At 39.7% G+C, this 22,023-nt stretch overlaps 1 protein-coding gene across 2 annotated transcripts in view; it reads right to left on the reverse strand.

The window, feature by feature from the left end:
• The window catches only part of LOC132378460 (catenin delta-2-like), a 1,187,639-nt gene that overhangs the window by 819,799 nt on the left and 345,817 nt on the right, over positions 1-22,023 (reverse strand). The window contains exon 1 of one of the 2 annotated variants that reach the window (XM_059945390.1): positions 5,078-5,131. The exons of the other annotated variant lie outside the window; for it this stretch is intronic. The gene's annotated coding sequence lies outside the window, so the exon portion shown is untranslated. Of the gene's footprint in view, positions 1-5,077; positions 5,132-22,023 lie in introns of those variants that run through there. 2 annotated transcript variants of the gene reach the window in all.

Here is a 22,023-nt window from a genome sequence, read left to right on the forward strand (position 1 = left end):
GGAGATTGTGCAGGATGTAGTATAGTGGAAGAAAAATGGGCATTCAGTTAAGTGAATCTTGGAGATGAGAAAGGCAGAGAGCTGCATCAGCTGTATGAAATGGCATATAAGCACTGGTGCCATGGTGGGAGAAGGTAATCCATGAAATAGAAAAAATGTATCTGCTAAACCACTAAAGTCACAGCCCACTGTTCCCTGGAGTGAAAAGTTAAGGGAAACAAAATTAGATGAAGATTGCACCAACTGTGCTGATACTTGGATAGCCTGGTTTCCAATGTGCCAACACTAAGCTTGTGGTTATTCTGGATCAATTGATATTAAAGAGGAACACAGACTGAAACAGTCACAAATTCCAATCTGCTGAGGCCTACATAGCAAGGTCTCAGGGTCTTTGTTTTAAGTATACAGAAGCTATGTGCTCATGACTGAGAATATAATATTGAAAATTCTGGATCGCTACTTAGAAACTTAAATGCCCAACAGGAAAAGTTTACCTTATCCACCAAGACAGCTTCATAAAAAATATCTGGATCATCACAATCAAACACTTGCTTTGCCTGCACTCATCATAACTAACAATTACAACCACTCTTATCCCCTCACATTCAAATTCATCACTCCTCCCTCTCATTAACTTTCTTTCCTTTTGCACCCAGTAGTTACATGTTTGTCATTGGAGGTAAATAAATAAATGTCTGAGACAAAGAAAGGAAAATACACTATATCTTCCTATCACAGGCAATTGCATAGGCCACATATTATCTAATGAATACAGTTCCCTCCTTTATGATGCAAATGGTGCATTAAAGTTTTTATAAAGAAAACATCCTGTTTTACTCTGGGGTAGTTACAGTAAATTGTTGGTCCTTTATGTGATTTCTCGAGATGGATGCTCAGCTTTTAAAACACAGCTAAGATTCTTTTTGAGTAACTACAAGACATGACTTTGTGGATAATACATCAGGGAATATGTGTAGTAAAGATTAACATAGGCATATTATGTTAAAATCATACAAGAGCATGGCTGACAAAAAAAAAACCTGGACAGAAGATTTGCAGGAGACAAGAAGTTGGTTACTTTAAAAGTAAAACCCAGGAAATAACAAGGAAAGTCAACTATCCAGGCAACTGAAAAGAGAACCCCTTCCCCCCCAAAAAAAAGACCAATAAAGTTTTGGATAAACTATGGCAGGAAGGCTTATCACAGAACAGCACACAAGTAACAATAACATCTGGGTTAGTTCATGGCCAACGAAAATAAAATGCATTCCTCTGACCACTTCCTGTTGCTGAGCCGACATTTTTTTCCTGATGTATAGTGGTTAATGTCAATAATTTGCCTGCGTTGCAATCTAACATGTTCTTATTTGCAGCTAGCACAGCTTCAAAGGGAGACTGAACAGGATTAGGCAGAAGAAATTGATTATCCTGGTAGTTTGTTCAAAGCAAGTCTGGCGTTAAATTATTCAACCAATCAATCAGGAGGTCAGAGAAAGAAAAGGTGCATCCTAAAGTGGTACAGGCAAAATAATTCAGAGAGAATAGGTGGAACCTATTCACTTGAGCTGTGACAAAGAACAACTTAGAGTCTTATTTTTGAAAGAAAATTTATAAATATTCTCATAAGGAACAAGAAAATCAACCCAGTGTGCTCAAAGGAGAATAGCAAAGATAAAACTAAATGGGTACTACTTTTGGACTTTATAATGCCCCTGTCAATTCACTGTTCCAGGAACACCATTTTATTACTGCTTTCCATCACTTAAATGGAAAAGGACAAGCAACATAGGAGAAAGTGATGACATTTGAAATATGCAGCATTCAATTTTAATAACTCCTCAGCATAAATATATAAAAAGTTGTCAATTCATCAGATAAAATAGGAGTTTTTAAAACTCTGCTGAATGTGCTGAAAGATGAAATAGTCTGACTCAATTTGTAACAGCTGCTCCTGTCCAGTTTGGACCACATGCATCTGTGGTGAAAGCAGCTATATTTAAGGATCCTCACCTCTCTGGGACATACCCTCTCCTTATTAGTAGAATTGGGGAGGAGGTACAGAAGGAATTGATCATCCTGGTAATTTATTCAAATCAGGTCTGGTGATAAATGGATCCTGGAGGTCCATACTCTGATGTTTTCTCTTCCCCATCAGAATGCTACTTTGTTACCCTTCTTGAATACTAATCTTGGAATAATTTTTAAGACTTGCACTATACTGCTGCCCCAAAACAATTAATTTTATGACTCAAATGCTTCTAACTTCTTTCATATTGCTCTTTAGGTGCAACAGCTGACAACTCTGCTGCTGTTGAGAAGCACTTCAGTCATGTCTCAAACCATATAGGATGAGAGGCTCTCTTAAGGACTATGTTATACTTCCATCCATTCTCATAACACAGAGCGGGCCTTCTCTTCTATTATCCTGATCACACTAGCAAGCTGTTCACTTTCTTGCATTGGTGATAATGACCCAGTCAGGGAGAGATTTTCTGCTGCAAATAGGAGCCCACCACAGACCACAGTGATTACTGTATTCAGCAAGTAAAAGTGAAGGGAGAGGGAAGAAAAGAAGCATATATATCGAAGCATCAAGCATAAAAATCCTCCAGTACTTGTTGCGTATATAGTCTTCCCTGCCACTAGCCAGGCATCACCCGACAGGACCGCGAATCCCAGTCCTTGACTACATTTCATGCAGTAGGAAATGAGGCCTCCTGATAGGGTTAGGGTTTTTAATGCAACTGTGCTGGAATGATCATACAAAGGTTATCATACAAGGAACGTTTAATGGTTGTGGGACTGTACCTGCTGGAATTCAGAAGGATGAAGAGGGATCTTATTGAAACCTTTCAGATGTTGAAAGGCCTAGGCAGAGTGGATGTGGAAAGGATATTTCCCACGGTGGAAGAGTCTGGGACAGGAGGGCACAGCCTCAGGATAGAGGGGTGCCCTTTCAAAACAGAGATGCAGAGAAATTTCATTAGCCAAATGGTGGTGAATTTGTGGAATTTGTTGCCATGTGCAGCTGTTGAGGCCAGGTTGTTGGGTGTATTTAAGGCAGAGATTGATGGACATGGCACCAAAGGTTACAGGGAAAAGGCCGGGAACAGGGGTCGAGGAGGAGATTAAAAAAAAGGTTCAGCTACAATTGAATGGTGAATCGATGGGCCAGATGGCCTAATTCTGCTTTATGTCTTATGGTCTTATGATGGATGGCAATGGCAAATTGTGTTCCAATTTCTTCTTTTGATCCATACGCCCATCATCAGGCATGTTACCACTGAACAGAACAGCCTATAGTGTTCTTGGTTTTCTATCCTTCAGATTCGCTTTCATTTGGGATGGTTGACTATTTCTTTAGACTACTCCATTAGAAAATTTAGTTGATGGAATTTGGGACCCAATATGACAAGGTAGCTCATATTAGTTGAAGAAAATGATTTACAGTGATCAAGTAAGAATAATCACATTGAATCACAATCAATTTTTTTTTTCTGTGAGGCCTGAGTTACGTTCAGTAATTTTATTCCCTCATCTGGTTCTTGTAAGAATAGACATTCAGCCTCCCATGCCTATTGCATCAGAATGTTCTGCTTGACCCTTTTCCTCAACCCCCTATCTTGCACTAACTGTGTATCCTTTGATTTATTTAATAGTTTTATCTCGAATGAGCCCCCATTGCCCTTTGGATGGAGGATTCTAAAGATCAACTCAATCAAGGCATGAGAAAAGTGGATTTTAAAAGTCAAGATGAATGGATGAAGAGTGAGTGAGGAACCCATTCAGCTGAACTCCAAATTCCATTGGGATAGATTGTCCTCCACACCCATCTCCTGCTTTCCTATGCCTCTACCATATAATCCTTACTTTTGGTGATTACGAATACTTTAAACTTTTGGCAATGGCTATTGTATGGTCAAAGACAGTTTAGTTGTCCCTAATTTTCTTGATGGGAGAGGCAAGTCTAATAGCTGCTTATGTGCACTGTCACCTAAAGTTACCATGAGCCTTTACTAAAACTTCTCCAGTGTTTTACAAGGACAGGAAAATCAGAACACAGTCAGTATTCATGCTAAAACAATAGTTTGTGCCAAATCAAATAGTATTCATTAGTGGTAGGGGAGAACTTTGCTTTATCTTGCTGACTGCTGTTATTGTAAAAGAAAAGACAAAGTAGAATTAGCAGGACACTTACTGGCCAGTTGTGATTCCTGCCAGAGGCATTAACTGTACTGAAAAACCCTTAGAAGTGCCGAGATATAACAAGCCAATAGTATGTTTATTGATTGGAACACTAAGTCTGCTATCAGAGAGAAAGCATGAACAGGAATAGGGTAGACATGATCTTTACAGGTTGCACTGACTAAATATACAATATTTATGAAATATGCTATTTGAAAGCACAAAACATAGAGAAAAATTAGGTTGAACAAAGCATAAAGGGCTGGAGCTAAATATGTTTTTTTTATCTACTGTCGATCACTGAAGTACAAATAGTATACTGCAGCAAATTAAATCCAAATGCATCTCATTCAGAACCTCTCAAAAATGTGCTGTCTGCTCTGCTGCACCACTGCACCTATTCATTCCTAAGGTATTCACCCGCTTTTGCCTTTGAGATGAAAGATGATTAAATGAGATGATTTTTCTCGACTCTTAGATGCTACCATTTTAATTTTATATTGAAAACAGTTGCAGTGAAAATATTTTGAATAGGTATCAGTGAACATTAGCTGTAGCCACAGTTAGATCTAAAATATGCATATTTAATAACCACTGCAAAAATCAACATCTCTGAAGCTCTTATAAAATGAAACAATTAACCATTGTTTGTAATTAATATTAACATGGGCTGAGATATTTAAAACCTACTTTTGTTGAAACATTTTGAACATGATAGCCTTTCAGATTCAGTTAACAATGCAAATTAATTTCTCTTAACCTAACAAACATTAGCACACTTGATATTTTAACTATACATGTTAATTTAGTAACTTCACAGAAAATGTAACAGATCATTTCTTTTGTTCAGTAAAACAAAGTGGAAGGATTGACAAAAAACAAAAATATTCACCATTCTCTTTAATGTTTAGATTTTCAAAGGCCTTCTGGCTTCCTCAGATTCTGAATGCTGTGCCTTCCAGCATCAATGCCGTCATTACAACTGGTTGACACAACTAAGCAGGTTGCCATGGTGATGGCATCTGCCTGATATTGCAAGCCACTAAGCAGGTTCCTGTCTGAGAACTTCAGCTCCCAAGATGCTGGAAAAAATGGCTGAATGATATTATTCCATTTATAAATATTCTGGCTGGTGGGCAAAGGAAACCCCTTTAAAGCTAATCATTCAGAACTAATGCTCCCCCCCCCCCAAAAGAACCACAAAAATCTCCAAAAGGAAAATAAACACACCCATGTGCACCGTTATGCAACTCAGAAAAAAATGGTGATTGCTCTTATTTCACTGACATGTCTGAAGAATCTGAAATACTCCTGAACTACAACAATCTGCAATTAAGGTACAAGACAAAAAGACGAGGCCGTAAAGTTCAGATTCAGGTTTGAGATGGTTTAAGATGAAAAGATTGAACGTACACAGATGCAAGGGGCTACGAGAAGCTGCAGAGGAAGTGCGAAGCAAGCCAGAAATGCTAAATGTAACTAGTAAGTCTGCAAGCTAAATGGGAGCAGAAATGGGAGGCCATCAGAGTCTGGAGCAAAGAAAATCAAGAAGTGTACAGAATATATGCAGTGAATCTCAGGTAAACTGAAGTTTGTATGCATTGGAATTTGACTGACAATGATGGTGTAAGTGATCTGATGGAGTAGTCTGTGAACCATATATACAAGTTCAAATCACACCACAGAAGCCACATATATGATTTTCTTTCAGTCATTAAGCAGTCTAGAATTAAATGAAGGCTACTTATAGCATCAACACTATCCTACTATAGAGTGGGCATAATCAATTTCTCTATCCATCAAACCTGATAATCAGTTTGATGTATCTATCTGAAATTGAATCGAGACTATGATATTCACAACGATCTTCTATTCTGTGCAAATCTGATGATAATACACTGCTTTGACTGGGAGAGGTTGCTGTAGTTTCAGTCATAAGCTGCAGTTACCTTTCTCTCTTAAAATTTCTGTCTTAAGTAACTTAGTTAGCTATCAAACAAAGTGTTTACTGTAAGCACAGATGTAAACTACATCCAACTCATTGGTGACATGGAAATGTCAATAGAAATTTATTAAAATAAAATCTACAAGCAGTTATTTAAAATAAGAAATATATGGTTCAGTCATTTCCTTCAGAGAAATAAATCTGATATCCCCACTCTCTCTGGCTTAACAACGAGTCTAGGTCCATAACCAATGTGGTTGACATACAGCATTCTGATGTATCAAGCCACTACATCAAGGCAAAGGATTCAGACGTGACAATAACACCCAGATCAGTCAATGTTACTGTGTTCTCCTTTTAAAACATCCAGGTTCTGTTTTATACGGTGGTAATGCTGCCATAAAACGGAATAAGCAATAGCTAGACTCAGATTCAGATTTATTAATGTGCTCTAAGAATTATATCCTACATCCAAAATTCCAGATATATTGATCAAAATATTTGTGTGTGCTTGTGCCATTGGTAGAATATCACTGCAGAAGCAGGACAAATTGGTCAGGAGGATCCTCAACATTGACCTACGTAGTTAGACATGCGGCCAAGAAAACTATTTGCTGCTTTGTCATTCATCCATTGCCGGCTGGTGCCATAGTGGCATCAGTGCCAGACTTTGGAGTGAAGGCTCCCGAGTTCGAATCCAGCCAGCACCCTTGCGCACTTTCATCCATGCTAGGTTAAACATCGAGCTAGCAACTCAACCTCATAAAAATAAGAAAGCCTGCTAAAAGAAACGCTGTCATGACGGCGTGCCGATGACTCCACTCGAAGGTAAGGGCTTTCTTCTTCTTCTTCTTCTTCATTCATCCATTCTGATTTGATGAATCAACATACCTCCAATAAACATTACCTAGGTAAAGCACTAGAATAGGAAGGACAGAAAACTGACTTAGGTTAGAGGGGCTTTGAAAACCATCACCAAGAAAAGGTAGATGGTGCTAGCCAAATCTTGAAAGATTTAGCTGCCACATTGATTTGTACCAGGTGTTGACTGAACCTGCACAAAATAAAAACTTATTTAACTTCCCTCTCATCAGTTTACCTATATGCAGCTGTACTTGCACATGACAACATTGGTAGAAGTGACCAATTTGGCTCTTACAGATATAACACAGTGTTCACACCAACAACAGCCTGACTCACCAAAATGGCGACTCCTTTGCTTGCATCTTCAGAAACAGCTCAATCTCTTTCTTTGATATCACTTTATTTCCTTTTCAAGGTTCTTTTGAAGACCCTGACCTGGAGTTACTCTCTGACTTTGGTTTTTTGCGGGAATGGGACCCGCTCTCAGGGCCTCACAACTGACCGCTTTTCGATATCCCAAGGGCGCGGCCCAGAAGGCGAGTGCACCTTCAGGTTCCAGATTTTCGTGGTTCTGGAGGTGTGCTGATTCTAGGCTGGTGCCCCTGACTGAAGTATCATGGGAGAACACGGAACACCGGGAGCAGCCTGTGTCTTTATTGATGCTTGCTGCAAACTTAAGTGCTCAGTGGAGGATACTGATGCTTTTTTTGCTGGTGGGGGTAGGGGGGCTTATTGCTTTGCTTTGCTTGTGCAGGGAATTGGGGATCTGGGGGGGTGCTTTTGTGGTTCTAATGTTTAACTATCATTCATTCTTTGGAACACTCCTCTGTTTTCGTGGATGTTTGCGAAGAAAAATAATTTTAGGATATATATTGTATACATTTCTCTGACATTAAATAGACCTATTGATCCTGTGTGGAACTGCAGTCAGCAAACTTTGGTAAGAGCAGGGTAGCTCTCGTGGCTAGCTAGGCATCCAGAAGTGCAGAAGTCCATCAAGATGTGAAATGTCAGCTCCGAGTATTTTCCTCCTTTAGCCACAGCTGCCAAGCACCATCCCTGATCCAAGGGGGTTTACAGGAGTATGGAGAGAGGAATGAATGTGAAATCACCTGGCCAAATACATGCATTGAATTCAAATGATGCACTAATTATACATAGGTGGAAAGCTTCATTGTTTTTGCCCTGACATCACTTAAGATTGTCAAGTGCAGTTCTTTTTAGATGAAACTTTGAACAATAGCCTATCTTTCAGATGAGTATAGAATATTCCATGGTGTATTTCTGAAGAGCAGCAGAGTCATTCTCTGTAGCTTTCTGGCCACAGCCTCTCCATTCACCATGGTCACTCATGGGTTATTAGCTGTTTCTGTAAGCTTCTTGGTGCAAATTGGCTGCTGCCCTTTCTGCATTACGATAGGAGGCACACTGCAGAAGTGTTTCACTTATTGTGAAGTACTGCAAATCCCAAGGTTATCAAAAGGAACTTTTTAAAAACCCAGGTCTTTCCAATACATAATTCCCGACATCATAACTAATTTTTGAAATCTAGGAAGGTGAGAGATTAAGACAGCACTGATCCAACTGTGTTGGCAGTTCCTTAGGGAAGACACTATTAGAAGAAACATACAAATAATTTTCCATTCCAGTAGAGATACGAACAAATGGAGATTCAAATATGTAACTCCCTCTAATTCTGATCACTAAAATAAAACTCCCAGCTTCAAATCACCAGACCTTGGATGAATTCCTCAACTGATGGCGTTACCCACTCCACTGCACTGAACTGCACTAATTAAGCTTTCCCAGCTTTGAAGGAGGATTTGTACCAACGGTTTGAGGAACTATTGCATCCAAATGAATTCAGGTGATGCTAATGCACTCAGTTATTACAGAAAGGGGGATACTTGAGAAAGGCTTTCTTGGTTAAAAAGGTACATTAATTGTGACTGCAAAATCAGTGAATAGCAGACAATGGAGTACATCTAAATGTATTGTAAATAGAATTGTCTTTTATCCAAATTATAACACACATTGCGGAAAAGTATGCCATCTGACAAAAAATAAGATTATGCAACATATACTAAGGGAAAATAAAAGGAAACCCCAAAACCTTTAATAAGTGTTTAAATAACAGTAAGATTATCACTAGAAGGCTGGGGCTTTTGAGGAATTTTCAGTGTTTGCTACAATTGTCTTCAGCAAAGTTGAGAATCCTGGCTTATCCCAGCCTAATACTTAATACACAATGAACATCAATTACTCAAACTTCCACTACCTTCACAATTTCTCATCACCTTGTCCCTCTCTCATATTATCTCCTTGCCTGCCCATCGGCTCCCTCTTGTGCTCCACCCCTCCAACCCCTCTTTTTTCTACATGGCCCCTGTCTCTTTCACCAAAGAACTTCCTACCTCTTTGCTTCATCCCTCCTCCTATAAGTTTTACTTATCACCTGGCGTTTCTCTCTCCCCTCTCCCCCGCCCCCCCAAATCTACTCCTCAGCTTTTTTTCTCCAGTCCTGCTGAAGGGTTTCGGCCCGAAATGTCAACGGTATTTTTTTTCCATAGATGCTGCCTGGCCTGCTGCGTTCCTCCAGTGTTCTTTGTGTGTTGCTCAAATTTCCAGCATCTTCAGATTCTCTCGTTTGTTAATTAAAATACAGTACATTTACCTGGCTTGTTTACAAAACATCTTACTTTGCTGGGGGAAAGACCTGAAAACTTAATGGATCTAATGCTTATGACTAATTCATGGGTTTCAGACACAAATGAAGGGGCTCCTCTCAATGAGGATGCAATTACACTTGTTCAACAATTTCAATGTGGTGAGTGCTAGAACATATAACATAATTTCGCATAGTTCAGCAACATTTGATTATTTTCCCAACTGGGCCTTCTTAAAGACTGGACAGCCTTAGCAGTAAATTCATATATGGCATGGAAATGGTCACTGTTGAATATAATATACCTACAGAACCAATGAATAGTGATAGAAGTAAGAACCATAGTTGTTTCACTATTCCCAGTCCCATAAGTGACAATCATTTTTTCTACTGCTGAAATCTTCAGAGTCCACAGATGAGCCAAATCTTCTGGCACTATCTTGTTGCAAACCACCCACAGTTTTACATACACCTCACTGCTGGCTTCAAAGCGATGACTGAAGATAACACTGATTACTGAATGAGCGCTGACAGATTACCTGACTGTGTTTTAAAATATTCTGTATCACTGCCTTGTACTTTCCATACATCATACTGTTTCAGTATCTGTTAAATCTAGGACCATGAGCTACTCTTCGGTGGTGTTTCCTGTAATCTTCTGCTCATATTCCAACGCTGATGAAAAAAAGTATTTCAATATTCACTTCACTGGATTTCTTCCTGCCTCCATTACTAAATGATGTGATCCAATATCCCATTGTATATAGCTAACTTTAAAACCATCATTCCTAAACCTACCATTGGCCATGAGTACAGCAGTAACTTAATTGGACGCTTTCCTTCTTTTGTTCAATAGCCGACATGCCTTGACCTCTCTGTAGATAAGTAGTGGAGAGTCTATTTACCGGCTGCATGACAGCCTGGTATGGGAACACTACGTTCCAGAATGGAAAATCCTACAAAAAGTAGTGAATACGGCCCAGTCCATCATCTGCAAAGACCTTCCATCTATTGAACATGTCCAAATGAAACACTGTCACAGGAAAGCAGCATCCATCGTCAGGGACCCATACCAAATAGGACATGCTCTCTTGCTGCTGCCATCAGTAATAAGGTACAGGAATCTCAGGACTCATACCATCAGGTTCAGGAACAGTTACTACCACCAGGCTCTTAAACCAAAGGGGATAACTTTACTCGCCCCCATCATTGAAATGTTCCCACAACCAATGGACTCACTGTCAATGACTCTTCATCTCATGTCAATGACTACTTATGTTTATTTTTTACCAGTATTAGTTCTTCTTTTTCTATTTGCACAGTTTATTGCCTTCTGCTCTGTAGTTAAATGCACCAGCTGGGGGGGGGGGGGGTTAAATTGATTCTTTTCTGGTTATTACTCTACATGTTTATTGAGTATGTCCACAAGAAAATGAATCTCAGGGGTGTATATAGTGACATATATGTACTTTGACAATTTTACTTTGAACTCCTCTAATACCAGATCATCCAAAAACCCAATATTCCTTCCATCCTGCCTTCTTATGGATTTCATTTTCTTAATCATATTACTGGTACCTATGCCTTTAGTTAGGCTCTGCAATTTGTTTAAATCTCTCCATCTGCCCCCCTCCCTCCACTCTCTTTCAAGAAAACCTCTCACCACTTTCTTTCAAAAAAATTATTTTTGACCAGACTTTAGGTTATCTCTCCAAATGACAGCACAGGTGGCATTGTGTCTAAACTTGCAAAGGCATGTTCTACAACATCAATACAACAGAGAGAAAAAAAATCTTTGACAACTTTCAGCCTATTCAGAGAAATGGTTCATTAAGGATCTGAGACACACACTGACCAAAATTGACATATACTGATAAATCTGCTTAATTTCATCCCCTAATTATTGTCTAAAGCCAAGCCAAGTTGGAAGCAATGCCTCCTGCTAGCAATCCACTTAATCTCATAAAATAGTAGGAATAAAAGATGTGAAATTAAAACATAATGACCTCTCACGGGGCAGTTTCTAGTTATGTCCTTTTGCTTACATGCTTGCAACTCATACCATTTGATTCTGATCTTGAAATCTAGAATAGGGACTATACTGGAGGCTCTAAACACTTGGGTCGAGTCTCGGGAGATCATGGACTATTAAATGTTTCCAATGAGTTTCTTTTATAGGTCACAAACTAAATCTGGAACGTTTTACCTATAACTCTATTTTTACTTCAATGATGATGCAGACCTTCAATTACTTTTCTGCCATTCTTATTTTCATATTCCATCTCAAGCACATGACATGCAAACAGAAGTGGGGGAAAAAAGTCACTTATTACAGACTCATTAGAAAGAAGACACACGATGCAGCGTATTCCACCTGCTGGAATATTGGTTCAATTCGTGCTCCCACAGGAAACTTTCCAGCCTTGAATTGCCTTAGCATTATGCGGCACAGTCCCAAAAGGCCATCTCACCCCCACACCCAAATAGCAAGACATTGCAACTATGCAGAGATGGGTGTAGGGTGGGCGGGGTTTTCCTGATAGCTCACTTATGCAGAGTAAGTTCTGCCTGCAAACCTATTGACAGAAGCTTCACCAGGTTGTACAAGCATTCTCCACTTCCCATCCCAATTTTACTATCCATGCAATGCTATCAATACTTGATAATATTATTGAGACTTTCTCCTGGTCAGAAGTATCTGAAACAGCTGAAGATGGAACAAGTTGAAAAATTTAAGCTATGAATGTAATAACACTTAAGTAATTAATAACATCACAGCAAAGAAAAATAATGAAAAGATGCAACCTTTCATATCCTTACCCTCCTTCCTTGCAGCTGCAAAATTTCAATGAAATGAATGGGCCCTTGGATTTCATAGCAGATTTAATTGATGTGTGGTGCAGGAGAAAATTTAAGTGCCTCTGAAGTCCAGCAACAATGTTACAACGTGACAGATTTGCCAACAGGAATCTGTCAGCAAATTTCACTCTTCCACATTTGAATGCTGCTGAACTGCCAGCATTTTCAAATAAGATTAAACCCATTGTCATTTTTTAAAATTTATAATTAAGATACAAGAATTCCCAAGGAGGTCAGATCTAATTGTCAATCCCTCAATGACTTTAAGAACTATAGTGAACAGCCTTCTTGAATCATAGTGGTTCTCATGATGAAAGTAATTGTGAAAAAGAAATCTATTTTTTTCTCTAACTTAAACCCAAACTCAGGATGAAAGGGTGAGATTCTGAGTCAGAATGGTGCAATGGTTATTATGGTATTATTCGGGGGGGGGGGGAGGGACAGTGCTCCCCATCTGCCCACTATTGCTCTCGCCTTGAGACTGTAGTTTTGTATGTGCTGCTGAAGAATTATTTGGTAGACAGTACATTTTGAAGGCACATTGCAGGTGGATGGAGTCTATGTTTAAGGTGCTGAATGAGATTCAAAATGATTCAGATGGAGATAGAAGAGATTGCAGATGCTGGACACAGGATCAATTAAGAGCAATTATTTACTGCAACCTTATTTTTATACACATAGTTATATGGAAACAACCATACTTACTTAATGCGAATGACTTGTTTTGGTTCAGATGTCAGGTTTTAAAAAAAAAATGCTTGTGTTACTGAATTTTCATGGTATTGGCACCACTTGCTCTAGTTTCCATGCTGAACAAACAACTTCTCTCCACACACACCCTCTTAGCACCAAACTCACATTCCTCTTATTTTGAATTCAAATTGACATTCCGAGTCACGTCAAGCACCTGTCTCAGCTATGCATCTTGTTCATCCTTGGCGGACCACCAAGTGATGATGTCATTCATCATGGTCTTTATGATCGACTTCTGGTGTGGACAGAATCTCATAAAGAAGCCAACAAAAGCGATATCTTCCCTGTGGTGTGTTAAAAGTACAGAGTCTTGAAGTTGCCTCATCATCCGCCAAAACCCAGATGATGCGTCAAGTTTGTTAAACCACTTGGCACTTGCAAACCGGGACATGATCTCCTCCTGTGTTGGCAATTTAAAAGGCTCTTTCTTGATGGTTTTACTGAGATCTCTTGGGTCTAGACATATCCGCAATGTTCCATTTTTCTTTTGCACAGTGACCAGTGAGCTCACCCAATCTGTTGGCTCTTCAATTTTCTGGATGACATTTATCCATTCCATGCATGCTACATCTTGCTTAAGTTTGTCTCTAAGTGCAAACGGAACTTTCCTGCATGCATGAACAACAGGAGCTGCTGCCTCATGGACATGGATTTTGGGTACACCAGACAAGCATCCAAGCCCCTCAAAGATATCTGGCTACTCATCCATGAGTGAAGTGTGGTCATCTTTAGTCTGTGAACCAACTACAAAATCTCTTTCCAAAAGGCTGAGCTTTTCATTTGCACTCAGACCTGATATTGGCTGTACTCTCTTTTCTACAAACTGTAAGTGTGCCTTTAGGTGCTGACCCTTGTTACTATAAAGCTTTCTTTGACTAGAATCTTCTCTCTAGTATAGCCTGTCACTTTTAACGTCACTGGGTAAATCTTGCTCTTTGCTTTGAGAGTCTTGTAATCATCCGCATACAGCAGATTCACCAGGGCTCCGGTTTCAAGTCTAAATGGAATTATTGTCTCATTCACAGTCACTGGAATGACCCATTCCATTTTGACAGCACCAGTAGACTGCAGAAAATCTACAAAAACATCCCCCATGTCCTCAGCAATTGTGTTCACCTTTCTCTTGGTAGCCCCAGCTTTGCAGCACTTTGCAGAATGTTTCTTCTTCCCACAGCTATGGCAGGACTTCCCACAGGCAGGACATGTCTTTGGGATGTGCCTACCTCCACATTTTCTGCATTTGCTCTTTGAGCCTACCTCTTTGTTTTGCTGTTGCTTTGGGAAATGCCTTGTGCACTGCTCTTCTGTTTTCATAGCATGCACTATTGTTTCTGCTTTGTGCAGCCCCTTAGCTTGTGCTTGTGTGGTCTCCATTGCCCTAGAGATATTCACAACCTTTTTTAGTGTCAAATCTTTTTCACAGAGTAAGTTTTCTCTGAGCCCATTATTTGAGATTCCACAAACTGTTTTGTATCCGTCTAGTGAGTCTCTCAAATGTCCAAGCTCACAGTGTGAGAAGCTCAGCTCGCTGTTGGTCAAAGCTAACACCTTGCTTCTGGTCACAGGAAAAGAACTTGTATCTTTCAAATGAGACATTTTTACTTGGAACAAAATACTCCTCAAATTTTGTTAACAGTGTGTCCAATGTAATGACTTTCTCATCAATTTATAGATATCCAAAGCACCTTCACCAATCACATGCAGAAAGATAGACAAATACAAATTTTCATCTGCCCTTCTGGCTCTACTCACTGATAAATATATGCTGAATCAGTGTTTGAAGCATTTCCAGTTATCAGTAAACTGCATAGTTGTGGGAGAACTTCGGTCATCCATTATGGGGACTTTCAGCATCTCTCACCTTGATCTCTTGGTGGACATCTGGACACAATGCATTCTGTTGCCTCAATGCCCGATTTCACTTGCTGCAACATTTTTTATCTCCCCCCCCCCCCCATCAGAACTAGAGTTTCTTTCTCAACAGTGCATGGTATTCGTTTACTGTCCGTACTTAGACCTCACGCTGACTTCTGACATGATGTTATAGTTGTTCTCTACAAAGTCAAACTGCGTGGGTAAAAACACTACAAATATTTTAGAAACAGATTTACAGCAAGAGCTTTTCCTCCAGAAAGTGTGATGAGCTCACCTGCATCATTTCCAGTTCTGGGTGAACCACCCACATTGCCCTTTGGGAACTGAAGTTCTTTATTATGTACACAGACAATAACACACTTGTATTCTTCCTGTAATAGAATGGGCTTTTATCTTGTTTAGCAGCCTCATGTGTAGCACCTTGTCAAAAGCCTTTTTGAATATCCATTAATAACATCTACCAACTCTCCTTTGTCTACCTTGCCTTTTATTTCCTCAAAGAATACCAACAGATTTGTCAGGCAAGATTTCCATCCCCTTAAGGAAATAATGCTGACTTTGGACTATGTCATCATGTGCCTCCAAGTACTCTGAACTTTTATCTTAATAATGGATTGCAACATCATCACATCCACTGAAGTCAGGCTAACTGGCCTATAGTTTCCTTTCTTCCACCTCTCTCCCTCCTTAAGGAGTGGAGTGACATTTGTAATTTTCCCGTCCTTCTGAAACCATTCTGGGCTCTTGTGATTCTTATAAGATCATTACAAATGCCTTCACAATCTCTTCAGCTCCTGCTTTCAGAACCCTGGAGTGCAGTCCAGCTCATCCAGAGGATCTGTCTACCTTCAGATCTTTCAGCTTCCCAAGCATGCTCTCCTTAGTAATAGCAACTATACTCACTTCTGCTCCCTGACACTCCCAAATTTCTGGCATAATGCTGCTCATGACTTTCACGGTGAAGATGGAAACAAAATACTTACTGACTTTGTCTGCCTTCTCTTTGTCCTTCATTACTACCTCTCCAGCATCTTTTTGCAGCAGTCCGATCACCAATCTTGTCCCTCTTTAACTCTTTTTATATCTGAAAAAACTTTTGGTCCATCTTTTGTATTTTGGCTAACTTACCTTCATACTTCATCTTTTCTCTCTTATGGCTTTTTAGTTACCATCTGTTGGTGTTTAAAATCTTTCCAATCCTCTGCCTTCCCATGGGTTTTTGCTATATTATATGCCTTTTTACTTTTAAAATACCAACTTTCAAATACCAAATGCTCAGCATCATTTGAACATTCAAGTCCCAGTCCAAAACTTGAGGATGTAACCTTTGCCAACTCTTCACCACAGGACTGGAGCCAATGAAACACTGCTTGTAGTACATTATTCAAATGATAGTTGAACTGGCATAACATTTGCCTTTTCTAGTGGATATAAAGTATCTGATTGTATTATTTAAGGAGGCGCAGGGGAGTACGATTGATGTCTGAGACTAACATTTATTTAGCCATTTAACTCTGACGTCAATAGGTCCTTCTTGTATTCAAACTGGTGGATGTATTCCTCTAATCAGAACACTTGGGAAAGAAGTGCTTAAATTGGCTTCAATGTGCTATGCTGAGGTTAATGCAAAATAAATTCTTATAGAGTCAACGATACTTGCAAAAAGAATGCTGCTGTATTACAAAGCAATCATTTAAATATTGCAACTGTGATAATGCTTCAACTACAAATTTGAAAAGCTAACTATTAGTTTGTATTATATTACCAGCTATCGTGACTGCAAGTCTGTCAAGAATGACTCGAAGGCTGAGCCACAATTTGCAACTTGCATCTATAACACAGTGAATTCTGGTTAATGGGGCCAGTACATTTTGGTCAAATTAAGCAGCTGCCCAAATTATCCAAAGATACAAATGACCACCTAGCTAAGTAACAAAATATATATTTAAAAGAAATATAGAACAAATTTGAACTTTGCTGATACTACTACAGTACCATAAAACTGTGTGTTGGTTCCTAAAAGTTAGTGATGGAGGAATTCATCAGTGTACACTACCATGTTTTTTTGACTGACTGTAAAAAGAACAAAATTAGTGCAGGCACATAGTACAGCTAATGGACTGCCTCAAACAATGCTTTCAATGATTGCATCCTCCAAATCTTCATTTTCATTCCAATTCTTAGTAGTTCCTAACTTTTTGAACCAGTGGAAGTGTTTCATTTTCACTCCTGGCTGCTTCTGGCATCTCCAAAACTGAATCTTTGAAATCACAGTGAGCAAATCAATTCTCAGTTGTCTTTCTTGTTTCTTGTCAACTATCAATGACAAAAATCAGGGCTTTTGAACAAAAACACACGCATTTGACTTTGTTTAAAAATAGGTCACTCTACACATGGTGTAATGTCCAATGGCCACATGAGTGCTGCTAGTTAGAAACTGTTTGGCAACAGTCTCCCGGCCCATCTAAGTGGCATAATATCCCATCAAAAAGAAGAAATTCCTGGCTAATTTTCTCGATTAGCTTTTGTTCTTTAAGAGTTGTTCCAAATAAGTGGTGGCCCTGATTAACTGATAGCCGAATTAACCAGTATCCACTATATTTTATCTAACATTACATGACATATACAAGGGGCATTGGCAACTAATGTGTTGGTATCATCATATCACAAACTGATTGCCAATGAAGTAATTAGAAGAAAAATAAACAAGATGTATAATTTTTTCGAACCGTTCAATCAATTAATTTAGTTTTATCCTGTGAATTATATTTCGCTGGATGTGCTTAATCCAAAAATGTTCAATTTCTTTTAGGAATTCAAAGCTAGGCTCTATCTTTTGTGAGCAGTAGAAGAGATAGATAGGAAAAAATAAATATTGTTGCCTGACAATTTTAAAAGTGGTGATGTGGTTCAATAGGTTATGTAGTTCACTTTATGTTCCCATGATGCATTAATTAAATAACCAAATTCAGAAGCAAGATATGTGCCAATCCAGGAAACAGACCTTATTTTAAATGGCACAGAGACTATCATTGGGAAACACATGCATTCTTAATATCAAATCACACAATTTAAACCTACTGTCAGCAGCAGCATTCCACAGGTGACCCAGGTATAATCAGGGCTTCCTTATTGTTCTGATCTACTGCCCAGAAAGTAGGACCATGTTGAATAAAACTTAGTAGACAACAAACAGCTAAACAGGCAATGAAAATCAAAAACTGCAGATGCACAAATACTCAGTAGGTCAAGGAGCATCTTCAGTGAGAGCAACAAAATAAGACTTGAAGGTCCTTCATCAGAACAACACAGGTTACAATCAGGTTATTTTGCCGTGGCAAATCCAAGGCTTCAAACTTAGATTTCAAGCATGAGTTCAAATGGAGGATGGCTCCTACTTGGCATCATACAACTGCTGACGCATGAGTGCATTATGTTTTCATTTCATCAAAGCTAACCAATAATTCAAAGGAGGTTTGGGTAGAAGAATAAATATTGATACCTATCAATTACTCCAGTCTTTTCTGGGGTTTCTAAGTAATTTGTCTATTATCATGATTAAAGGTCAGGATCTTCCATTAACAGTTGACCAATCTACTGAAAATAGCTTGTTTGTAACTATGCAAAAGTGTGGCAGCTGAGGGTACTTGAGCAAAGACTAATATCCCAAACCTCGGCTCCTTCCTTACAGCTCTGAGGATAATTGCACTCCACATGAAATGCAGACTCCTGTGGATTTCCCAGTACTTTTATAAATCTGGACAATCTGTCAGGTGAACCCGTGCCAAGCTAACCTGTGTAAATGGACTTGAGTTGATCCGACTGTCTTTTAAATTTCAATTACTTTTAGATTTTTTGAACAAACTTTCAACTTTTCCAAAACAGTGTATTTATTTTATGATAGTTCTTCAATGTTTCTGAACACTCACATTCACACCATTCAGTCTCTGACAGCTGTGAGGAGAGGTGATCGGCAAGCTCAGTCAATACAGTTACTTACTTTAAGGTAGAAGTAGGTATTCGATATATATTGTCTATAAAGGCTACTGAATTGTATGATGCTCAGCAGGCCTATCAATACCAGTCATAGAAACATAGCCCAGTTTTGCATCCTATCAATGTCTCGCTGTAGCCTCTGACAGCCCTCCACACTATCCACAACACCTCCAACCTTTGCATCATCAGCAAACTTACTAACCCATCCCTCCACTTCATCATCCAGGTCATTTATAAAAGTCACGAAGAGTAAGGGTCCCAGAACAGATCTCTGAGGCACAGCACTGGTGACTGACCTCCATGCAGAATATGACCTGTCTACAACCACTCTTTGCCTTCTGTAGGCAAGCCAGTTCTGAATCCACAAAGCAATGTCCCCTTGGATCCCATGCCTCCTTACTTTCTCAATAAACCTTGCATGGGGTACCTTATCAAATGCCTTGCTGAAATCTATATACACTACATCTACGGCTCTTCCTTCATCAATGCATTTCATCACATCCTCAAAAAATTCAATCAGTCTCGTAAGACACGACCTGCCCTTGACAAAGCCATGCTGACTATTCCTAATCATATTATACCTCTCTAAATGTTCATAAATCCTGCCTCTCAGGAACTTCTCCATCAACATGAGGTAAGACTCACTGGTTTATAACTCCCTGGGCTATCTCTAATCCCTTTCTTGAATAAAGAAACAACATCCTCAATCAACTTCATCAAGACCTGTGTAGATGAGTGCATGCCTTCAAGAACATACCGGACATACCCAAACCAAAAACTGTGTATGAATCAGGAGATTCATAGTCAGCTGAGGGTTAGGTCTGTGGCATTCAAGACCAGTGATCAAGAACTGTACAGGAAGTACAGTTATGACCCATGGAAGGCTATTTCAAGGGCAAGAAAACCAAGTCTAATTGAGGTTAGACACAGAATCAGATACATGTCAGCTCTGGTAGGGTTTGCTGGCCAGTACTTCCTTCAAAGTGAAACATAACATCATGAATAGATGCAATGCTTCAATCCCAGATGAGCTCAATACCTTTATGCACACTTTGAAAGGGAGAATAAAACTAAACCTGTGTGAATCCCTGCAGCATCTGGCAACCTTGTGATCTCTGTCTCTGAGGCTGATGTCAGAACATCTTTCAAGAGGGTGAACCCTCACAAGGCATCAGGCCCTGATAGTGCAACTGGTAGCACTGAAAACCTGTGTCAACAAACATCTTCAATCTCTCTCTGCTGAATTCCAAAGTTCCCATCTACTTCTAAAGGGTGACAATTATATAAGTTCCCAAGAAGAGCAAGGTCAGCTTCCTCAATGACTATCGCCCAGTGGCACTCACATCTTCTGTGACGAAGCACTTTGAGAGGTTGGTCATGGCTAGAATTCACTCCAGCATCCAGGACACCTTCAAAAGGCCATGCCTCAAAAAGATGGCATCCATCATTTAGGACCCCAACACCAGGACATGCCCTCTTCTCATTGCTACCATCAAGGAGGTGGTACAGGAGCCTGAAAACACATACTGAATGTTCTTCCCCTCCACCATCAGATTTCTGAATGGACAATGAACCCATAAACACTACATCAGTATTTTTCCTCACTGTTTCCACTACTTAATTAATTTAATTTTCTTTCTTAAATATTGTAATTTATAGCTTTTATTAGTTTCTTTATGGCTTTTGTAGGCCTAGGGAGGTAATGAAGATAAGCTTTATCGATTAAATGCTCCCAATAGCATGTGTTTCAAATAGCCTCTGACAACCAAGTCCAGTTCCCGACCTTCACGTGCGGCTTAGCTAACTAAGCCCGCCAGGACCATTTCTACCAACAGGAGAAGGAGCAAAGGTGGGTTACTGGTGCCTTAAAACCAATCACTTCAGGCAGATGGGCCTCATCAGTCGTGGTTGGCAGCTCATCTACGAGAAGGAAAACTCTGACCTCAAACCTCTGCTGCCTTGTGGCTATACCCATCCATGGGGAAGTTGAGTTGAACGGCGACCAGTATCCTTCGCGAAGCCACAGTTGCCAAAGTGTACTGGTCTCTGCTGCTGTTTTGGATTAAACAGCTGTGTGAAGAGAGGGAAGCTGATACAAGGGCGACAGCTTGCTCTCCAAATCATACTGCCACGACTCGTGCCACGGCTGGGATGCAACATTCATGGTCGACCCCGACCGATGGAGGGCCTCAAGGTATTCATTATTACATAGTAAATAGTAATAATTAAATTATTATTAACAAAGTTCACAACATACAGTATGCCAGTGGTGTTAAACCGGATTTGGATTCTGAATTTTACCTTTTTTTTTGCCAGGAGTTGCTATTGCAAAAATTTGGTAGAATGCAACTCCAAAATATTGCAGATTGAGATGCAGAGGGAAAGCATTGAGATGGTTGTGTGGAAGACATCAAGGGGCATGAGGTGAAAGGGGTTAACAGGGGATGTCTGGATATCAAAATGTTTGGTCATTGGTATAGTGGCCAGAACCAACTGCAGGAAGTAACCAGAGAGGCGGTGAAATATGTGCTAGCCACTGGGTTAAGATATGGTTCATGTCTTGAAAACTGGGATGGTGGAAATGAGGAGTGGAAGGCAGTACAGGTAAGAATGGTGGCCAAAACCATGGAGACTAGGTAGTTAGGAGGGGAACAGGGAATTGAATTGGAGGGGGTCTGTGGTGTTATTGCAGGAAGAAAATGTCAGGCTCACAATCGCAGAAAAACAGTCGCAGAAAAGGAGACCCAGGTATGCTCTGTATACCATTCAATGCAGGAACATGTGTCTATTCTAACCTTGTAACTTCAACCCATGAACCAATCTTGTACCCTTCTTTTCAGCACCATTCCCAAGGTCTTCAAATACTCAAGAAGTGTTATCT

Source organism: Hypanus sabinus, chromosome 20, assembly GCF_030144855.1.
Source record: "Hypanus sabinus isolate sHypSab1 chromosome 20, sHypSab1.hap1, whole genome shotgun sequence".
NCBI classification, from domain to species: domain Eukaryota; kingdom Metazoa; phylum Chordata; class Chondrichthyes; order Myliobatiformes; family Dasyatidae; genus Hypanus; species Hypanus sabinus.